General features: G+C 39.9%; 1 pseudogene; it reads left to right on the top strand.

The window, feature by feature from the left end:
• The first annotated feature begins 462 nt into the window (after positions 1-462).
• On the top strand, positions 463-1223 carry LOC103744463 (annotated as a pseudogene).
• The last annotated feature ends 6808 nt before the right edge of the window (positions 1224-8031 follow it).

The following is an 8031-nucleotide window of genomic DNA, read 5'->3' as shown; positions in this document are numbered from 1 at the left end:
AACTCAGGCAGACAAAACCCAGCATAGAACTGGGGAAATGAATAGCAGTCCTCAATCTCAGCTGAAGAAATATTGGCAACTGATTACTGCTAGGTGAGGAAGAGCTGATCTTCCTAAAACTAGAGACTCTAGATAGGCTGACTAGACCTCAGTGGATGGACTTGTACTGGGGAACATCTGGGGACACTGAATTGACACAGTGGGCCTTAACACTGATGACAGAGTATATGGGTTCCAGTGGAGGGGCTATGGGAGGGTGCCGACAGGGCCAGGGGTATAAAGATGATTAAGATTGTATGAGATATTCTGTATGAATACACAAAAATTCAATGAAAACAAATTGAAAAAAAAAAGAGTACATAAAGGGGTTGGGAATGCTCAGACTTATCAAGGGCTTGTCATACAAGCATGAGGACCTGAGTTTGATCCCAGAACCCATATTTTAAAATGGTGGACAGGAACATGGTGAGCTCAGTGTCTGACAGCGACATGGTGGTGAAACTTGATGATGGGCCTTTTTAAAAAAAATTTTATTTATTATTTTTATTTTATGTGTATGAGTATATTGCCTGCATGTATGTGAGTGCACCCGTGTCATGCAATGCTGCAGAGGTCAGAAGAAGGCTTTGGATTCCCCTGGAACTGGAGTTAAAGACGGTTCATAACTACCATGTGGGTGTTGGGAATTGAATCCGGGTTCTTTGCAAGAGCAGTCAGTGCTCTTAACTGCTGAGCCATCTTTCCAGCCCTGATGATGGGCACTTAACTCCCTGGGCTCTCCAGTTTAAGCCGACGTGTACTTCCCACGACTAATAGTTCCATTTTGTGGACACATTAAAGGTGGCATAAAACTAGGCAAGAAGGTGTTAGTGATGGGCATCATAGACCTCAACCCAGAGAGCTTTGCCATCAGCTTGACCTGCGGTGACTCTGAAGATCCTCCTGCCCACATAGCAATTGAACTCAAAGTTGTGTTCACAGACGGGTAGCTCCTCCAAAATCCTTGTACATCAGGAGAAAGGGGTGAAGAGCAGTCAGAAATCCCTTACTTTCCATTCATCCCAGACCAGCCATTTAGGGTGGAAATTCTTTGTGAGCACCCATGTTTCAGAGTGTTTGTGGATGGACATCAACTTTTTGATTTTTACCATTGTATTCAAACATTATCTGCGATTGAGACCATAAAGATCAATGGGGACCTCCAGATCACCAAACTTGGTTGATGTTGTTTAAAGCACTTCTATTTCAAATAGGATCAGGTGCCACAGCTACACAGCTGTCTGAAAGAAGTATCCGAGCAAGATCTGGAGACTTACAAAGAAAGCAAAAACAAAAGGCGAGCTTCACGTCTCTTTCTGTGCAGTTTAAGTACAGAATGACAACTTCACCTGTGGTTTGCCCAGAGGAAGAACGCTGGCAGCACATCGAGCTATTATTCCCAGAACAAAGTCATACATTTATGTTGGATTCCATTCAGACTAAACTCAAATGGATTTGTGATGATTTTTGATTTAGTAGCAAATTATTCTTCATTTCAAAGCAAAGTGATATTCAGAAACAAAAGTGCTAAAGACCTTAAAAACAACAACCATACAGCAAATCAATGTATTTCTATACTGAAGTGGAATTGCGTAGCACAACCAACATTTTAGTCAGGGTAATAGAATGTAGATTATACAAGGTTTGGTTTTTGTTTTGATTTGTACAGGATAATGTTAACTCAGATTTTTTTTTTTGAGACAGGGTCTCCCTGCAGCCCCAGCTGTCCTGGAACTCACTATGTAGACCAGGCTGGCCTTGAACTCACAGAGATCCGTCTGCCTCTGCCTCCCAAGTGCTGGGACTACAGGCGTGCACCACCACGCCCAGCTTAACTTAGATTTTTTAAAAGCTTTCTCAGTTATTTATTTATATTCAATGTACATATTAATGTATCAGAGAATGAGCGATGTCTACAAATTATGAAATAGGTCTGAAAGGGCAAATTGTGTATTACAATCATAAAACAGGTGGATTTATACCTTAAAGAATTAGGTCATGTTCTCCACACCCCTCAGCTTAGGCTCTCTTAACATTTACTTTAAGTGCTTTTGGAAAAAATTTGCAACATTTTGATAAAACTGCTTTTCAAATTTTTGTTATGTGAAATTCTAATTTGCATTGCTTTTTCTCCTTACTGTGAATTAGCACAATATTGGCTTCCTTAACACTAACTACTCTTTAGATTTACATAATAGCTCATTAAGTTGTTATTAAATTAATGGAAAACATATAAGAGGCAATTGCATAGACAATTTTTTTTTTAGTATTTAGTAAGTTTATTTAATGTAATTTCAAACAATTAGATTAGGAACCAAGGACAATGAACAATGAACAATGAGCCACATCTTGAATTTACTTAGTAACACTATCTGTTTTTAACTCAAGTGGGTATAAACTTGGTATTTATGATGTACATCTGAACTGTACAAAACTAAAATATTTTAAAACCACCACATGAATAGCCCATTTCCTTTTCATAAAGACTCTGCACCGTGAGTGTCACTCTGTACCTTGAGTTTCCCCACTGCCTGAAACAGTGTGATGGAGGAATCCCTCATGAGCTAGGTAGCTACCTGGAAACCACCTCCCCTGCTTAGAGGCACACTTCCTGGCCTCCTGGGAGGAACGGCGGGCAGGTCCTGGAATCAAGCGTGTGCATGAACACTGATATGTTTTAAGAATCCTCAGTCTGGGAAGGTTCCATGATTCTTAAACGGCAGTCTGCAAACGCCACAAACAAAGGCAGGTCCTGCCTGTAGGTTTTCATTAGCTTTGCTTTGTTGTCTCCCTGATCAAGATTGACCATCAACTGCCTCAGGTGTGGATTGAGCAGTAGGTTTCTTAAAGTTGCAGATTCACCTAAATTCTTTAAATTCTGCAGAGAAACTGTCTTCTTCCTCATCACTATTGAGAAAATCAGCTATAGAGGAGTCATCATCTTTGTTTCCCTCAGGCCTTGTGGTATTTACAGGAGCCACTGTTCTTTTCCTCTTAATAGGACGAGTTTCAAGATTGCACTGCTCTTTGTGCTTCTGAAAACAAGTGACCGAGCAGCAGGGCACAGGGCAGGCAGGCCAGGCTTCTCCAAGCAGATCACGGCAGACTACAGTTCTAGAGCTGAGTGACTCCATGATCTCCCCGCATAGACAATTTTTAAAATAACTACTGTATTAGTCACTTTTCTGTTGCTGTGATAGAAACACTGACCTGAGCAATTTATAGAAGGAAAAGTTTATTTGAGCTTACTGTTCCAGGGGAATTACAGTCCGTCATGGCAGGGAGGCATGGTGGCTGGAGGTGGCTGGAACAGGAGCAGCTGAGGTTAAGCTCTCACATCATCATGCAGGCACAGGAAGCAAGAGAGCTACTGGAGATCAGGCAAGGCTTAAGAACTCTCTAAGCCCACCCCCAATGACGTGCTTCCTCCAGGATAGCCACACCTTCTAAAGTCTCCAAAAACACCACCATCTGGGGACATAATGTCCAAATACTTGGAACCTATGGGGACATTTTCTTTCAAACCACCACAACTACTATATCAGCTTTTAATAGTTTATTATGAAAGTGATTCTGGAATGCAGTACAAAGTGGAAGCAAATTGCCCCAAATAACTTACTGGGAAATAATTTATAGCAACTTAGGCTCTTAGCTCATTGTATAACTTTTCTTATGAGACCCGCCCCCCCCAGGACCCCTGAGCAATGCCTTTGGACCTTCAGAGTAGAAGAGGCTTCCTCCATATTGGTTTATCAGCTGGTAAGATTTGATAGGATTCAGATTACCAAAAGATCCAGTTAGTTTATCTGAAAGATTCTTTGAGTCCAGCCAATAGTATGAATGCATCCAGTGAAACTTTGCTGAAGTTTCCAGCAGGAAGCTGCAGACTGTAAATGTAACTGCAAAGCTAGGGATGGAGTGGTGGACACTGGCCTTCACATGCTGCCTTGGTCCCTTGGCATTGCTTTGGCCAGGTAGTGGAGGAAGAACGGGGTGCTGGGTGGGGGTGTATTTATATAATTTAGGTTTTGTTTGTACAGCACTACTGTGTCTTGTTAGAGGACCTCCTTGTCCCACTTTGCTTTTGAAGTTTTTTTACACAATATGCAGAGACACTGAAGTGGCCGTGTCATCTTCATGTGTCGAGAATGTAGACAGTGTTTCAGAACCAAAGTCTTAGACAAATAAAGCAAACTAAAATAGTGAATTTTTTTATAGATGATATATTTGGATGCTTCTCAACTTTGAAACTGTTTAACACAGTTCCATGGTGTTATATACAAAGATGTCCACCAAGACTGGCTGCACATCACAAAGCTTTCCATACCCGCTGACTTCAGCCATGGTCAGCCATGACGGCTATTCTGTAGCTCCAGGTATTTTTAAGCCTATGATTAATTTCTCATGTGTTGCAAAGCCACTTGTAAGGAGTGTCTGTAAAGAGAATTAGCACCCTGGAATATATTTGTAAGGGTTTTGATTCAACTGATGGTGTAAGACCCCATTGGAGGACTATTTTAGGTGGCCAAGCATGCATAATTCAATAGAAACTAGAGAAATAGGGGAGCATAAGTGCTTGTAAGTAACACTGTTCTCTCTACTGATCAGCTAACTCATCAGCAGCCAAAGCCTTTAGGCTGCTTAGAATGGAAATACAGTATTAACCCTGTGTTTCCCTACGTGTCAGTGAGATCCTCTTGGATAAGCCTCCTGAGATTTATTTAAATGGTGTGATGACTTGATCTAGGACTAGCCAAATGAATAGGGCGCAAATCCCATTGTCCCAATAGCTAGCTAGAAACTAGAGCACGTTCACAGTCTCTCCTTACCTGTGAGGTCTAAGGTGGGAATTTCAGAATAGAAAGTGCAATTTAAAACTTCACGGGAAAGTATTTGCATACATAAGGAGTTATTTCTGACCAGAGCCCTAGTTTTGAGATATCCAAAACCAGGGGATAACAATCAGGCTCTGGGGAAATAAGAAGCAGGCTTTAGACAATCTGTGCAGTAAAATTAAAGAGAGTGTGTCTATCTACAGAGTTAAATAGAAGTGACTTCTACTTTCTGGGCTCTCCCAGAATTGTCTTAAAATTATTTTCTTTAATTTTGAAGCTCCATTTCAAATCTTGCCAAATTCAGTTCAAAACCTCCTAACAGATCACTTTTAGAACTGATTATGTATTAAATGGCAAATCTATCATTATTAAAAGAAAAGACCCAAAAGATGAAGAGAATCCTATTGCTGTGAGAAAATAGCTTTGGCATTTTCCAACATTAATGTAAAAATCATGTCCTATGATGACGTATTTTCAAAGAACACTTTCTTATTTACTGCATTGTATAAAGTGTTAAATGTGTTGTTACATTATGTCACTGCTGAAAGTTATTTGCACTGTAATAAAGGAATTTTCTACAAAAAAGTATATGAATTAGTGTGTATTATCCACTTGGGATTCTTTTTTTTTTTTTTTTTGGTGTTTTTGAGACAGGGTCTCCCTGTAGTCCCAGCTGTCCTGGAACTCACTGTGTAGACCAGGCTGGCCTTGAACTCACAAAGATCTGCTTGCCTCTGCCTCCCAAGTGCTGGGATTAAGGGCATGTGCCACCATGCCTGGCTATGTTATTTTTTTATTAATTATTTATTTAATAACCACATGCTTAGAAGAAGCATTTCATTACAACAGCATTAGACATATTCAATAACAATTTTTTGAGCTAAGATGCATCTCTTTCAAAATTGGCTGTAATTTTTAGGTTTACAGTTGAATTATTACAGTTATACAATATTGTACTCTGTATAAACCCTATAAGACATAAAATTAAATGAGGCTTTAACCTTTAAAAAAGATCTCCATTACTTTATTAAAATACACAGTATCATACAGAAAAATTCATTTTTAATGCAACTGACATTAAGATGTTTGCACATGTGTTTCTAATCTCTATATATCTGATTATTACTAGTCATAGTTGGTTACTTTCTGAGCTCCTTGGCATCTGAGCATGGATATAAAGTCTTCAGGTAGATTTCAATCATAATTTTTTTCACATCTACTAATTACTAAGGAGCAAATTTTTATGCTTTGAAGATCTTTTTTTTTAAAGATTTATTTTATTTATTTGTGTCTCCAGGGCACTTGTGTCTTGGTGTGCATGTGGAGGTCAGAGGGCGACTTGTGGAAGAGCTGATTCTCTTCTTCCATCATGTGGGTTCTGTGAATTGAACTCATGTCACCAGGCTTGGCAGCAAGTACCTTCACCCGCTGAGCCATCTTGATTGCCTTGTGCACTGCATTCTTCTTTGCATCTAAACATTCAGTAAATTTATCTTACAGAAGTTATTGATCAAACCTGTTTACCAATAGTCAGGAGTTAAATGAGCAAAGAAAAAATTGTGCTTGAGTGTTGATTTTAAAGTATACTCTGTGTTTAACCTTTTAAAATAACACTGCCTAAGTTTAGGTGTTTAATAGTTATATTTTATTTATTTTCCAGAGTAAAAAAAGCAGGGTTCCCTGCCCTTGATATAATCTTATGTAGCCCAGGCTGACCTGGAACTCCCTGTGTAGCTGAGGATAATCTTGAACTCCTGACCCCCCCAATCTCTACCTCTCAAGTACTAAGATTACAGGTATGTGCTACCATGATTAGCTTTATCACCCCAATACCACCCTGTAGTGTAGGTTGAACCTAAGCAAGTGCTCTACCACTGAGCTATGTCCCCAGTCCTCTTTTAATTTTTTTATTTTGAGACAGGGTCTCACTGAATTGGCCAGGCTGGTCTTCAACTTGCAATTCTCCTGCCTCAGGCTCAAGGAGCTATTTTCCAGAACAGTGAAGTCATTGTATATTCTACCAGGGCTCAAGTTTGAGAAGAGCTTCTCTGGGCAGTCAGAGGACACCAAAAACAACCAAAAAATGTTCTGGTAATGGACTGGGGGATGGCTTAGTTGGTAAAACTCTTGCCTCAATAGTACTAGGACTTGAGTTCAATCCCCAGAACCTACTTTAAAATGCTAGATGTGGCAGAGAAGGCACAGTCAGGCAGATCCCTGGGGCTCACTAGCCAGCAACATTGCCTAATTGGTGAGCTCCAGCGCAATGAAAGACCCTGTCCAAAAGGAGGCATACCATGTTCCTGGGATAACACCTAAGATTGTCCTCTGGTCTCTACATATACATGCACATGCATATTGCATGGACATACACATACACATTAAGAAGAAAACTGCTGTGGTCAGCAAGCAGTGTTCCAGTGAGGCTCTGATTAGACCCACTCATCAGTTTCTCACTTTTCCTTTTCAGAATTGGGCAACTGCTCTGTAGTGGGTTACAATAATAAGAAACAGAACCACACCCCTGTCCTTATCTAGCTGATAGAAAAGACAGATAATAATAATCACCAAAGCAAAGAAAAATTGTTGATGAATAAAAATTACAGAATGTCATTGTTTTGGGTTAAATTCCTGCATTAAGCTTTACTAGCCTAGACTAAAAAGATTTATTTATTTATTTATTTGTTTATTTATTATGGTATTGGGGGTTGAACCTATGCCCTTATGAATGCTAGGCAAGGTTCTACTCAGCCCCCAAACGCTTTTCAAATTGTGGCAAACACATGTAACTGTCTTAAACATTTTTTTTGAGACAGGATCTCCCTGTGTCTTCAACTGGCCTGGAACTCACTATATAGACCAAGCTTGGATCTCACAGAGATCCTCCTGCCTCTACTTCCCAAGTGCTGGGATTAAAGTTGTGTGTCACCACACCTATCTTATCTTGAACATTTTAAAGTATAGAGTTAAGTGGTATTAATTCATATTGTGGGACAACCATCACCATTGATTTCCAGAACTCTTTTCATGTGGCACAGCTGAATTTCTGTTTCCATTAAACACTAACTTCCCACCCACCCTCTCCCAGAACCTGGAGCCCACCTTCTGCTTTCTGTCTCTGTAAATCTGGCTACTTTATAGATATTTGCATACATTT

This window comes from Nannospalax galili, unplaced genomic scaffold (genome assembly GCF_000622305.1).
Source record: "Nannospalax galili isolate Female #2095 unplaced genomic scaffold, S.galili_v1.0 scaffold471, whole genome shotgun sequence".
NCBI lineage: Eukaryota > Metazoa > Chordata > Mammalia > Rodentia > Spalacidae > Nannospalax > Nannospalax galili.
The sequence above is the reverse complement of the archived record's forward strand: the minus strand, read 5'-3'. Positions and strand labels throughout refer to the sequence as shown.